Below are 15,687 nucleotides of genomic sequence, written 5' to 3'. Positions count from 1 at the left end.
GTAGGCCAAGCTTCGCTTGGCAAATGTTTGAGGAATCAGGCTCCAACGGGTAGGCAGCTTCGCTTGGCACATGTTTGAGGGATCAGGCTCCAGCGGGTAGGCCAAGCTTCGCTTGGCAAATGTTTGAGGAATCAGGCTCCAGCGGGTAGGCCAAGCTTCGCTTGGCGAATGTTTGAAGAATCAGGCTCCAGCGGTTAGGCTTTAAATATTTTTCGTAATTTTCATACAATGTTCAAAGTTTCAAAAAATCATAGAAAACATTGCTTTTGATAATTTGTATGAAAACGAAAGTTTTTTGCTTTTTTAGAAGCAACGGCTGTTCCTGACATGCCCAAAAACTAATCAGCTCTTCTATAGAGCAGCACGGATCGATAGCAAAAAACCAGAAGTCTCTACGATGTCCCGTTATTGAGATTTCTTGCTGATTAACTTGTTTGTTTGTTTGTTTGCTTGTTTGTTTGTTTGTTTGTTTGCTTGCTTACAGAAAACGAATTTTTTGATTTTCTCGACAACGCCTCAACCAATTTCAAATCTGTTTTTTGATTATGGTGAGGAATTCCAGGCACAAACTTTTTGCGATAGAACAAAACTTGCCGTTGTGCTTAGTTTTGCCGAAAAATCCAAAAAACTGATTTTTCAATCTGAACAAATTCAATACATTCACACGTGAAAACGGTGTGAATATAAAAAAGTGCTCAGGAGGGCAACCAGCATAGGCAAAAACACAAAAATTCAAAACTTTACTTTGACATTAAAATAGTTTTTATTCAAAAAACTTCAAGAATTTCATTAAATTTTTGAATTTTTGTGTTTTTGCCTATGCTGGTTGCCCTCCTGAGCACTTTTTTGGCCACTCAAATGACTATAACTTTTTGTAGAACCAATATTTTCGGATTCTGTTTTCTGTTATTACTAGATACTACTAATACCTTAATAAATATGTATAATACATGTATAGAACTTAATCATAGCAACTACTGGAGTGCCTTAAATGTGGCCTACCCATGCCTGTTTTTAATAAAATAGTCAAAAATCACTTTGTTTTGACCCACACTTTTAAAATTGATATATTTTGCACAAAATAAGTGTAAATATTCAATATCAATCAAAAAAAGTCAATAAAAATGTTTCATATCTGAGAATTGAGAGACTACCTGAGTATTACCTATGAAGGCCCCTAAAGCTGTCAAAAGTTTACAAAATGAGATTTTTTGTGTTTTGAGATTTATAATTATCATATTTTGACATGAAAAACACAAAAACATTGTATTATTTATTTTCTAAGTGGTAGTTTTAGAAATGACTTTTTTAAAATTTCTTTGTAAAGGGTCAGTCACAAACAGGGTCCGTTTTCACGACCAAGAGTACTTCCAACTATTAAGTATTATATATTGTTGGAAAGGTATTATAACAAGCTATACTAAACAAGAAACAAAACTGAAAAATATTTAGTCATGTAAAAGTTATAGCAGTTTGAGTGATGAGAAAAAGGGTCAAGTCGTCAAATAGCATATGTACCCCTATCTCGGTGAATTTTGAACTTTTTGTAAAAATTTCTTCACTAATCGTTCTTAAATGGCTAAATGCATACAAAAATATAAAAAAACTATTTTCAACCGATATTTTCTAAATTTATCTTAGAAATATTAGTTTTGAGAAAAAAATTCGTCCAAAACTAAAAATGCAATAACTTTTGCTCCCCAGTACTTATTGTAAAGGTTTTAACGGTTTTGAATACTAGAAAGTAAGTACTTTAAGCTAGTATAGCTCCGTATGGGGGAAATCGACCTAAAAATGTTAGTTCCGGTCGCCTGAAGCTTTTTTTCCTGGTATTTTCATACATTTTCTAAAGCCCTGCCACTAAAACCCAGTATATATAAACTTTCCACAATATGAAATTAAAGCTCTTATATAGTACAATTAGGAACCAAAAACCGTTTTTCAATATCTTTTAATTAAATATGGAATTTCCCGAGTCAAATAGGATGTGAAAAAATCTGTTTTTTCACTACTTTTCAACTTTAAACAGCTCCAGAATCGACCAAACAGCACTAAATGACCTGAAATTTGGCATGCAAGTCTATTGCTATATGTACTATAAGAAAATAATACCCACTAGCTGTAATTCGAAAAAGTCCAAAAAACAAAGTGAATGTCCCTTTTTTTTTCATTTTGCCCCATAGTGTAATTGCCCTATTCAAGACAGATTCTAGTCATATTCACACCTTTAGCTATTACCGAACATTGACTGGAATACCTAGAATCACTGCCAACTCTGCACCATGAGCATTATACATATGTGAATTTATGTACTATGGATGTGTACTATTTGCATACAAAAAGGAAAAATAAGGGGAAAAAAAAAATAAATTAACCCGTTCTTTACTAGCGTAACTTATATGTAACGCTAATATTTTCTCTGAATTCTCTTTAAATATTAATTTAATTGGCTATTTTATCAAATGTTATCATCCATTAATGACTAAACTTGCTTATTTACTAACTTACAATTTGCAATTATGTAAATTAGTGAAGTTAATTAAATTTTAGTTTTGAGTCGTAAAATGAGTGATTTTTAAACTCAAAATTTTTGGGTTTCAAGTCATATTTTAAACATGAAACCGAAAGATATATAAAGTTCATCATTAAATGTTATCAAATTTAACAAATTAACATATAGAAACTTTAATTAAATACATTAATTTTTGTCTGATAAAAAATGTAACATAAATGTTACGCCAGGATTTTGACGACAATTTGCCTGTTACATATATGTTACGCTAGTATTTTGAAGACTCTTGAGTGAAAAATTTTGAAAATATTTAATTAATAATTTAAAGTGATTCAGCTATGATTTGAGCTGTAGTTTTTTTCTGGATAGTTAACTATTATGAAATAGAAGTTTTAAAAATATAATCAAGATGTATTATCAGTTTTTCGTAGAATTTTTAATGAAATAAATTTTTTGGTGTAAAAATATGAGGAGAATATTTGGAATTTGATTTAAGCTATTTTAAAATAATTGTTGACTTCTCATAATGTTTCATGTGATGAACTAAAGTAAAAAACACTTATTAATTAAAGTTTGAAAGCACGTCAATGCATAGTTCAAGAAATATGACGTGCAATGTGACAGTGAATTTTTTTCAGGATTTTATATTTCTATGCCTAATGAAACATTAATGATTACTTAATACAGTAGTAAATGGCATAAAGTTAACAGTATATCTGCATTTTTTACTTTAAATGCTAGGGAAAGGACAAAATTGGTGAATTAAATTTTTCTATGGAGGAAAAAAAAGTGTCGGTCAAATACTAGCGTAACATATATGTTACACTAAATTTTTGTTAATTATACGAAATTGGTACACTTAATCGCTCCAATTTCTTCGTAAACCTTATTTATTAACTATAATTTATCAATTAAATACACTCCAAAGTCCTAAAAAAACTCCGTAATTAACGGGTTAAACTCTAGTTTTTCCCTCGCAAAAACCTAAAGCGATTGCATGTGATGTGCATCAAGTCTCGACAACATGTTTTCTGCTGATATAAATGTAGATATGTATGCATTTGTATCTAACCAGACAATGCAGGATTATTGCATATGAAATGATGTTCTATTTGATTATTAAACCCGCATGATTGTGTGTTTTGATAATTAATATTTTCTCATACTCGCAGGCATGGCATTGCAAATGCATTAAATTTATCTGCTTTTAAAGTTTATGTTGCTTTATCATAAACTCATCAAGATGGAACAAAATGTTGTTGAACATCAAAAATTAAATTCCTTTTTCTGTGTGCTCTCATTTGAATTCTTCTAAGGGGAAATTGAAGATGAATTTAGAAATTAGAAATGAATGATGCTGCGGAGAAGCTGAAATGTGAAACTGAGTGATATTTTTGCAATTACAGTTGAATTGTTTCGAGGGAACGTGAGGAAGTTATGTAACCTAATTGGCAAAGAGACTGCTTTTAGGTACAGTAGTGGTATTTCTGTACCATGAAATCATGCACTTTGCCTGTTAGGGGTAACGCTTAGGGGTTGAATGTGGGGAGTTCACAATTATGTTATAGCAGTGGTAGGTAACTTGTGAACCGCGGTGAACTAATGTGCTTCAAAAATTCTTGGAAATGTCATGAATCGTATGACTTGTTAGGTTTTAGTCGAGACTAACCATCCAATTAAGACGTGCTGTGTGAAATAAAAGGTTGTACATTGAGTTAAAAAGTACAAATTTTGGTTCATGGTGTTGCAATAAAGCATTATGGAAGATGATAGGAGTGGCGTAGTGATTAGAGTGTCGGTCTACCGGCTCTATCGACCTGGATTCTATACCAGGAAAAGTCTAGTCGAATTGAGGTGATTTTTCACTTTTTCTAGTCACATCAACTCGTTTCGTGTATTCGCAACACTGACTGTGTTTTCTTCTTACGTAATTTCCGAACGTCCCCCAATTGAAAAATTTATAAACTCATGATAAACAATTTGGATATGATTTGGTTTTGTTGGGTTTTTTTGTGTATGATGTTGGAGGTAGATAGGATGGATGCTATATGATGCTTTGGAATGTTTTAATAAAAGGTGTAAATTGGGCTTTGACCAAAATGAAAAATGGTGCAACAAACAGTGAGGTGAGGACATTTATCAGCTGGATAGAGTAATAGCAGGGTGACTAACTCGAATAGTACTTACTTAGCTTGTCGTACAGAACAATTGTGATCTATGGCTTTTTTCAACGGCGCCTTAACAGTCTCTATTGCTGGCTTTTATCTTTCAATTACCAATAGAAAGTACAATACTGTTTCTATAGACAGCTTCCTTCAAAGAGTTTTTTGACCCGTAACCAGACTAGGACAAGATGGCTAATCGATTCATGGCATGATTTAAGCCAAATATGGCACTAGATCGGAGCCACGTCGGCCTGTTGCTGGATTTTTGTTCGATTAACCAAGTTGTGCTATTGGGTGCTTTTTGTCTCGATGCACCTAAAAGCATGGCTACCTTTAGTTAAACTTTTCACCATCTAGTCAGAAATGCGGTATTCGAATGATAGCCTTGATCTTCCAAAAATACCTCAATTTCCAGCAGTCAAGCCCAAATCCTCAAGGTAAAAACTAAAATATTAACTCAAAATTCAACAAAAAAAAGTCACACAGTCATCATACCAAAGTCAAACTTTACAAAACAATTCTCAAGTTCATCTAAAATTAACATCACCTGATTTTTCATACCTCACATCATACAGAACAAATACATTAAAAATTCCTACATCAAGCACACAAAAAAAACTTCATAAACTCAATCGTCAACATTATTTTCCCCCGGTGACAATCATTTATATCCGTAGCTCATCTGAAAAATGATTTAATATTCATCTAAACCAAAATTCCCTTTTCTGTCCTTCACATTTATTACTGGAGCTAAAATAAACTATAGCTTTTGTTGTTATGAACAAAAAAGACCAAAAATCGCATATAATTTCCTCCTTCCTGTGTTGGTATAGAAACATTTTATTCACACAAAACTTTTTATTTTCCTGTGTTAGTAATTTTCCATTGGTTATATAGACATAGGCAGGGATGGTATCCTTGATTCAGGAGGGTCAGACTTGGCCAAGTCATTTTATGAGAACTTTATTCCAATTTTCTATTGTTTTACAGTCCAAAATCTTATATCTTATCTCAAACTATACCCAAAAATACATTTTGATTACGCATCGATGACTGAACACTTCCAAATCGACAAATACCATATACTGACCTAGAAACTTTACATCCAAACAACTGTTATATTAGATAAAAACAAACATTCATTCTTAAAAGTTGTTCCATTTCTGCATGGTCTAAAATAAAATAGAGAAATTGACAAAACTTATATTATATAAGTATTCGGGGCTATAGCTCAGTGGTAGAGCATTCGACTGCAGATCGAGAGGTCCCCGGTTCAAACCCGGGTGGCCCCTAGTTTTTTTTTACTTTTTTGAATTTATTTTTGCTTTTTTGGAAATTTTTAAGGAATTTTACAGAATTTTGATAACAAAAGTGAGCGGTTTAAGGCAGATATGAAGGGACTTGAAAGTGAAACTTGCATGCAAGTAACTTGATTCGATTTGAATTCAATATAAATTTTTTTTTTATTTTTGGAAGTAAAGATACTTCAACTGTTTAATATTGATATCCAAATTGTTTTTAATGTCACGGCACACATTGGTGATGAGATATGGAACTGGAATTGGATACGTCATGCGGTTCCAAGCATTTTCAAAAAATTTCGGTGGCATAATAATGTGCTGCGGTACACAATTTGGACAACACTGGCTTAATCTACGAAATAAAGCCTTAACTGGAACAATATTGCATTAAGGAACCGGTCAAGAAGTTAGAGGGTGTCAATATCTTTTGCAAAATTGCGCCTGTGCTTATGCAACCTAAATTGAAGTAATATCTAGAAATATAAACCACATTTCCGGAATTGCATCATATAGAAATGACTAAAAATCCAGTACCAGGTCATGCTGGACGTTGGCTTCAGACCAGAATCTGGGAAATCCGGAATTAGGATTTGTTGTAGGATTTTCACTTTTTCACTGTGTGCCTTCCGGAATTTATCTTTATATACCTTAGGGACCCGTTCACTTATTATCAAATTTCTAGAACTTCCGTTGTTTGTTTAGGCTGATACAGAATCCTAGACCCCCTTCCCCCCTAAAAAGCGAACGAAATAAGTGAAGGGCCCATTATGCTTTGATTTGGATTAGATGCTAGAGTTCTCAATATCCCGAATTGGTGGAAGTTGTCGAAAGATAGAGCTGTCTACAGACGTTCTTTAAACGTGACAAAGGGCCCTCGTGCGCCTCAGCCAAGGAAGAAAGTCAGAAGTATGCCTTATTTTTGTATATCCAATCCAAAACCATAATTACCATAATCAAACACTCAGCAAACAGCAAACAACCCTGTCCATAGATATACATAATAATTAATATTCATGAAAGTGTTAACACAACTTTATGATGTATTGCCATCAACTGTGGTCACTATTAAATAATATCCATTTCCCTGAAGAATGATAAATTATTTAGTTTAATTTTGCAGAAATTCTTATTTATGCTAAACAGCATAATGTTTTTGTGTGTTGTATATTTGCCTGACCAGTCATGAATAAATGTTTGATGTCCAATTGGAATTATAAAATCATTTTAACCATTTTAATTTCCTTAATTGTATTAATGCTGTGGCCAACAACAAAAAAAAGGAAAATTTCTTCAAAAAAATTGGGAAAATTTAAATAAAATGGAAATTCTTGGATGTTCTCCCATTAAACAAATGAACATCATATTGTTGGATATTCCATTATTTATTTATTTTTAGTTCCATGGCTGCTCAAGCTTATAAATAGAAAAAAAATAAACATTTTCTACGAGATGAAGTTTGTGTTATGGTTGTACTTTTAGATTTTTTTTTTATTGCCATTTAGTGCTGCAGAATTACATTTCGAAGCTGGAAAATAAAGTTTTTAATTATTTAATTTACACAACTTATTTTAATCCACTAACTCGGTATTTTCACGCAGCAGTGAGCATTGAGCAATGGTTAATTCAGACTGATTTTTTTTTGTTTAGGGGAAAATAAAGTTTGGAATTGGAAAATATTTTTTATTTAACTTTATCAGGTGGGTGTTTTTTTGGAATTGTTGACTGGATTTCTGCAATTTTGTCTTTGATTTCTTTATTATTTTCAAAATTAAGACGTATTTGAGAGGGAAAGGTGTGCATGGTGAATCGAGTTTTCTTTCTTTGCACAAAGAGTTGACTACAAAAAAGGTTTCAACTAAGGTTCTCAGGAGATACGAAACACTTCTCAGAATATAATCCCCGAGTGAGAAATCGAACCCACACCCACCTAATTACATGTCAAATGCTCTTACCTATTGAACTATTGGCAGTTGCTAGAGTGACATAATGCTCATTTATTTAATTTAATTTTCTTAATATCAAACTCCTTCTCTGCAAAATAATAAGGTTTCAACACGGATCCTTTCATAGATCACGGATTGCTTTGTAAATTCAAAATTAGAGCCAGGAAGAAAATCACTTGACGTAGAACCCAAGAGAAGAGAAGGAGATAGAGCATCAAAAAATGTAGATGTAGTCGTTATATCCAGAAACAATAATCTATTGAAATACTTTGACTTTACCAATGATAGTTATCTTCAGAAACAAACTAAAGACTCTAACAGACAAAGAGCATACTCTTATGGTTCATAAATACCAATACGGCACCTTAAAGCGGTCTATTTGTCTGTTATGGAAGAGGCTTTAGATCATAGTTGATCTGCACTGCCAGTTAAGTAAATGGATCTATAAATCAACCAGAGTGTGGCTATCTCGAAAACGACCGTTAATTTTTTTCAAAACTAAATTTTTTTTGGTAATATTCAAAATTTTTTTGACCGTTACTTCAAATTTTATTCGAAATCAACAAGGATTTTGTATGAAATTGTAGACTGCACTATATACAAAATTCGAGCTATTGAAGTAAGTAAGTAAATGAATTCAAAAACATCCAATTCTGTAAAGTAGGGTTGAAGTTGCGAGGGTTGAAGAGTTATTAAACTCATTTCGACTTTACATAGTCAGTTCAGCAACGAATTCACACAATACCAATAGAACTAAAACAAATGTCAGCATACATCAAAAGTTTCATGTCAACAAAATATTTTAAAACACATCAGCTTGATATTAAATAAATTCAATTTGCTTCCATCATCATTGTCATTGTCATAAAGTTACGACAGACAAAACAGATGTCAAGTGTAAATACAGAAATATTTAAATATTTTATGATATAAATCTGTTATTTTAAGCAGCTATAAAAAATGCGCTCTAATCCATAAAAAGGACTTACTTAACTTTAACAATTTCATGCTTTTTTCATTGAACTTTCCTTATTCTATAGAAGTGAAATTGCAAATAAGGAATGAATAGGAAGCAGTCGAGGATTAATACTTACTTGTATATTACCCCGCCGCATTCATTCAATGTTGAACATAAGAAATGGAAGTTATTCCTTTAGTGAGAATGAATTTTACCAGCAAATAAAAAGTTTTTTTGGTGCGGATTTTACTGCTATGTCAATGTTTATTCATTTTCTCAGGCATTCCCCAAATAGGAAAATAAAGTTTTCTTTTCGGAATGAATTCTTCTCCCTTTACATGCGTCCATCCACATCCAATCTACAATATGCTTCTTGTGTTTGAGCTGTAAAGTAAAATAAATATACATAGGAAAATATGTCCATGAATTTTCTATTATATTGTAGTTTCCTTCTTCTTCCTCTTTTTTTTGTACTCGGCAGATTCTTGTTGATTTTCGCAATTCCATTTCTCTTTTTTTTTTTGTTCATGCTTATAACAAAATTTGGTCAGAGTTGGAGGTTCTTTTGTTCATTGCTTCGCTGGCCGGAAAGATTAGCTGTGATCTATGGTCTCATTCAGTTGGTGTCTTAAACTGGTTCTATTGCTTGTTGTTATTTGTCGATTGCTATTATCAAATGCTATGCTGTCTGTTGATAAGTCTCTTTCCAAGAATTCTTTGACCGACCTCGTTCTCTTTTGCCATCTGCAAAATCAGTATCGAAGACTTTATTAATGAGAGCTTCACTAGATCTTCTAACAATGTTTCCTGTCAATCGATGATTCTTAGTTGCTTCTACTACAGTTGTGCTTAGTTAAGATTAGACATTTTACATAGTTATAGACTGAACTGAAAAATCTTTACGAATTTTGACCATTTTTGATTATTATGATAGGTTCCATACCATTCCTAGAAAGCATACGACGGATAATTAACCGAAAATCCGATCGTAGACCAATAGTAATTACCAGGCGAAGAGCATGTTCAATATAGAACTGCAACTAGTGCACGCTAAAAAGGGTCTCTTTGACTGCTAGGAGTAACTCTCGATCGGAGCTGGAATTCATTAAATTTGGCCAGGAAAATTATTTATTAGGTTTCGTTAAGCCGATATTGCAACAATTAGGTATCAAAGTATTCACGACTTTACCAAACAACTCTCTCCAATTCATTGAAATGATTTCAGCTAAGCATAAATGGTAATCAGTCATATACGGGGTTTAGAGCTAATTTTTTGGATATACCCGTGTCATATAAGAGAGTTTCTTCAGTTCAACTTGTAAATTCGACTTAAGATGGATCAGCAGTCGACAATAAAAAGCAAATTTGCTAATCAGCTGCTTCTTGGTTCTAAGTATACTGCTGCCATGTCGTGGTGGCTGCAACCGTCAACTATCGGCTACTGGAGAGTGAATTATCACAAAAATCCCAATTTCTCAATGAAATGTCCAAAAAAACTCCAAAAAGCAGCAAGAACTCCAACTCTTCGTCTCATTTTCATTTCGTGCAAACTTTTATGTCTAAATGTTGTGTTGAATTTACGAATTTTTTATTTTGCAAAAAGCGAAAAAAAAGGAAATCCAGTGAGCGTATTTGCTTATGTTACTTTAGGCACTTTCATTCATTGTTTTATTATTAATACCATACATTCCAGCACAGCTTAATAGTCATGTAAATGAAATTTCGAAGTCGTCTTAATGCCATTCTGGTCGTGGATTTTTTAATGTTAATTACTTATTTCAAGATTATTTCTCGTTTATGACTCAACTGGACATAAATCTTACATCACGGAAACTAATCATACTGAAAATCACCTAACTGAAATGTCAAAACACGACACAATATAATGAATTTATCAGTAAACATTTTTAGGCATTTACTTTTCGTCCGGATTTTCTTATTGCGGTTCCTTACTGTCGTGAAAGTTTTGTGTATACTCGTGGGATGTGAATTATTGCCGACAGTTTGCTAGTCTGTCCGATATTTTTTTTCCACATAATCAGATGAATATTTACAAGCAGCTGTCGACACGTGCAACTTAATTGCTTCAATTGTAAATGCTAGATTAGCAACATTGACCTTCATTGTAACTGACCTTAAGAGCAGACAATGCAATTTAATTGGACAAAAGGGAAATAAGGGTGAATTAATTGAAACATTGTAAGTCATGTGTGGCCATGTGTGGATGTAAAATGTAAACGACGCACCTTATTTAAATGTGATTTTAGCATGCATGTCAGATATGTAGATAATTGCAAGGTCAAATTGATATGTTAGTAATATTTAGTAATTTTAATTGGCATTGTATTGAGGGAGAAGGAATGGATGATTTAGGGATTTTAGTCGCGTGTTGGTGATTGCGGGTATGTAAGGATTTAGAAGAGGCAAGGGTTCGATTCTCAGACACATTTGATTTGTAAGATAATTCATGATTTGAAGAGTCTAGCCATCAAATTGTTACAGATATTAAGGAGTCTGATCTGAATCTAGATAGGATGGCCTGGATAGTCTGGTCATCAATTTGTCACAGATATTAAGGAGTCTGACCTCTCGAATCTCATGAAAAACCAATGAATGTCTGGATAGGATGTGCAGAAAAAGACGTCTTAAAGTCCTTAAAATTTCAAACTGGTAGAACTTCTTGAAGGATAGTGCAAGCTTTAAACGTTCTCTCCTCGCGATATGGGCTCACGTGAACCCAAGCCAAGGAAGAAGAAGAAAAGACCGTTCGGAATGAGACCCATCCCAAGAAACTCATCATGACGATGGCTTTTATGCGACACATCATGCCGCTGGTTTCTGATAGATGATTGAATCGTACTCTTCATGACAATGGTGACACATTAAAACCTATAAGAAAAAGAGAATGATTTTAAGTACCGAAGTGGAATTACTGTATTATGAAAGGATGCTCTTTGCCTATTAAGGATAACGACGCTTTCAGGACGTTCCCATTAGCGTCATTTGACGATTTTTCGGAAAAATCCTTTCTAGGCGGTCATTTGACAGTCGTCAAGATGCTGTGCCGGTTGTTTTTGAAAACGACAACTTCATGATGTGTTTCTCGCTTAATTGTTGTCTTTTGAATCCTTCTAGGATGGATTGGGTTTTTGCCTGCATTTAAGAAATCAATTGAAGTCAAAATTAGTCGATTTAACTCAAAATTTAACCCAAAAATCATTGATTGAATCTGAGTTTTTGTTAAGTTCCAACGTAAACGGATAAAAAAACTGACCGTTAATTTGTAAACTATTGGAATTTCGAGCATAAGTGCTTAAACGAATTTATGAACGCTAAAACGAATTCTTGGTCCGTTTACGTTGGGTTGTGTTGTATGGAAGGTCAAGCATCACAATTCATCTGTACGACCATGAAAATACAATCAAATCTTGATGCATCGCCTACTTCATGATCCATAAGTTTGTCCAAATATTGAACCATCAAGATTTGTATTTATTTAAGGCTGTATTTCATTATCTGAGATCTTATCACAGTAGCACAAGCCTAAATTGCATCCACAAGCCTGAATCACATCTACAAGCCTGAATTACATCCAAAAACCTAAATTCCATCACCTCCTACTCCTCAACATCATGTTATCCATTACATTGATTATGAATAGATTGATCGTTCATTTTTATTCCAAATTTTTACATGATATTTCTTAATAAACCAAAAAATACGTGTAAATGCGCTCTAATAAGCCATCCATAAACACTTCCAAACACGTTTTACAGCGACTGAAGGTAATAATGTTATGATTTTTTTATAATAGTTCAAAAAACAAAGAGCAGCAATAATAAGCAGAGCTGAAATAATAAAAAATTTGAAAAAACACGCACAAAATTGTGGGAAACTTATGCGTCATGCCACACATAAACTAACAAAAAAAGCAGGCAGTAACAGTGGAAACACCATGACTTGGTGGGGTAAAAATTTTCATTCAAAGTCATTAAATAATATTTTATTGTCAACTTCCCGTACATTCCTTTTTTGTGAATATGACTAAGTTCGTTCCTCTCTCTCACATGGCAATTGTGTACCTGATTGTAATTCAAATGGCATTTCGACAAAAAAAAGTTTATGACGATTATTGTGGATATGCTGTTTTTTTTGTCGTATACATCAGAGTGTGGCCGTGTTTTTCGACATCAGATTGTCGAAAAATTCGAACATTTCTAACTCAACTTATTTTAAAATCCAAATTTCCGTTAATAAGAAAAATAGAAATAACGGTCAAAAAAATTTTGAATATTTGAATTTTTTTGAAAAAAATTAACGGTCGTTTTTGAGAAAGCCACACTCTGGTGTACTTAAATGAGCTAATAACTTTCGTTTTGTGCTGAAAAAATTTGAATATTATTTTTCGGTTTTTTTTCAAAGTCACGACGATAATACCTTTGGGGTTGATCATGAGATATTAACTCTAAAAATGAATATTTAACCAAAAACTGCACAATAATTTGTTTTGTCATTCTCAGTAAAAAACTGTAGTCTAAGTTCCCATTAGCATGAATTATAAATATGATGACAGAGAGGCAGGAAACAGGTTGCTTATTTAGCATTGCATGATTAAGGTGTATTAAGGAGCTAATGTGAGTTTAAGCAAAATGATTTTTTTTATTGAAACTAAAGTGCATGACATATAAAAAAAATTATTATTATATTCCATATATGCATTTACTTTGTTGGGGGTTGTATGTGAATGATGTCAACGAGGATTTAAGACTCATTGATGAGTTAGGAAGGTTGACTTGGGGGGTCTTTAATGGGAGGAAATGTTAGTTATTGTAAGAGATACAGTGAGACAGGGTTACAATTGATTTTGGCAATTGACTGAAAGCAGCATGCGATAGAGTCAGCTTCAGACGCCAATTAAGAGAGTTGGACCACTTTATTTTAGTTCATATATAATTACGAGGAAGAAGCCCTGACCCTCTTCCCGACACTCTACCAGGCCCTTTCTCTGACCCTCTCCCTGATACCTTCTTTGACCTTCTCAGTGATACCTTCTTTGACCCTCTCCCTAACACCTTCTTTGACCCTCTCCCTGATATCTTCTTTGACCCTCTGTCGGACCCTCTCTCGGACCCTCTCCCTGACCCTCTCCCTGACCCTCTCCCTGACCCTCTCCCTGACCCTCTCCTTGACCCTCTCCCTGACCTTCTCCCTGACTCTCTCTTTGACCCTCTCTCTGATACTTTCTTTGACACCCTCCCTGACCCTCTCCCTGTTACCTCTGGCCCTCTCTTTGATACCTTCTTTGTCACCCTTCCTGAATTCTCCCAAAATTCCTCTGACATTCTCCCAGACTATGCCTCTTGAAATTCCTTTGACCCTAGTACCTTCTTGTATTTTGCAAAATTTATTATTAGACACTAGATCTGGGTCCTTATATTTGCCTCCCCTCCACAACACCTGACTTGAAATCAAGTTGCCCCAATTCTCACTCCCAATTAGGGACGTCATCCCCAAACCAACCCCTTAAAACATTTTTTATGACTTTCCTAATGCCACTAACGATATAAAGTCACTTTTATATATATTAACCTTGTCAAAATGTTATTATGCACTTAATTTAATGCAATCTGAAACAATTAGTGATAAATATTTTCTCGTTTGTGTTCGTTGTTCCGTTGCATTACATACTGCATGACTTACAATAACAAATGTATATGTGAACATTATCAAGTTGTAATGATCCTTCTCATGACATGAGACTTTTACATGATATGTGAACAAGGACTAAATGTGAGAAATATTAGAATTGATGGAGTCGATGTTAGAGTTGAGTGTCTAAATTGTTGGATGTTGGAAGTGATAAGGGAAATATTTTTAACATCGATTTTTCATGCTGTTCAATTTTTAATGGTGTTTTAAAGAAGATTTTCTAAGTTGTAGTGGGGTTGGTGGAGGAATTTGTCAGTTTGTCTATTGGATTTGCTGCTCACTAACACGCAAGTGACATATCTAAAGGAAAATAGGAAGATCAAAGGTAGTTCTGACTTGAAGTTGATTTGAAGTTTATATCTTGTTGACTTTTTCGTACAAAACGTGAACTGATTTCAAGCTATAGTCGATAATTTAGAATAAAATCGGCTTTGAATAGGACAATTAGGTTTATTGATCCAAAATTCGACCCCAAAGTACCAAATCCAACACCACATCAGAGTCACATCAGCCTGGAGCCCAATTTAAACCGTATCCAGCACCACATCAGAGTCACGCCGACCTGGAAACATGATTTAAACCGAATCCAGCACCATATCAGTGTCTTTTCAGTTTGGAGCCCGATTTAAACCAAATCCAGCACCACATCAGTGTCACGTCAGTCTGGAGCCCGATTTAAACTGAATCCAATATCACATCCGTGTCACGTCAGCCTTGAGTCCAATTTAAACCGAATCCAGCATCACATCAGTGTCACGTCAACCTGGAGTCGGATTTATGATCGATTAATCGAGACTAGTAGAGATGCTGCAATATGTCTGCACTGCATACATAAAATCCTTCTTCCTCAATTCTCCATCCTTCTTTTCCAGCCCTAACCCGCTCAAACTAGCTTCAAAACATCCCTATAAATTTCATTATAGATACACTGTTGATTGCTCAATTTAAAATCCTAATAAACTTTATGATTGATATGTTATAAAAATAGAACATCCAACACATCATCGAATCATAAAAAAGCGCTTCCTATCCTCACCAATAAACCTACAAATTTTATGTTAAATAGTCGTGCATATCGAACTAGCTATAGAAAGGAATT

The 15,687-nt window shown here is 33.8% G+C and overlaps 1 non-coding gene across 1 annotated transcript; it reads left to right on the top strand.

Annotated features, from left to right (window-relative positions):
- Positions 1 to 5,897: 5,897 nt before the first annotated feature.
- TRNAC-GCA (transfer RNA cysteine (anticodon GCA)) lies at positions 5,898 to 5,969 on the top strand. Its single transcript has one exon. It is a non-coding gene; the product is annotated as a tRNA-Cys (tRNA).
- Positions 5,970 to 15,687: the final 9,718 nt, after the last annotated feature.

The sequence above is a fragment of the Chironomus tepperi genome, unplaced genomic scaffold, assembly GCF_022539635.2.
Source record: "Chironomus tepperi strain 1889 unplaced genomic scaffold, CSIRO-AGI_Ctep_v1 contig_74, whole genome shotgun sequence".
NCBI lineage: Eukaryota > Metazoa > Arthropoda > Insecta > Diptera > Chironomidae > Chironomus > Chironomus tepperi.
The sequence above is the reverse complement of the archived record's forward strand: the minus strand, read 5'-3'. Positions and strand labels throughout refer to the sequence as shown.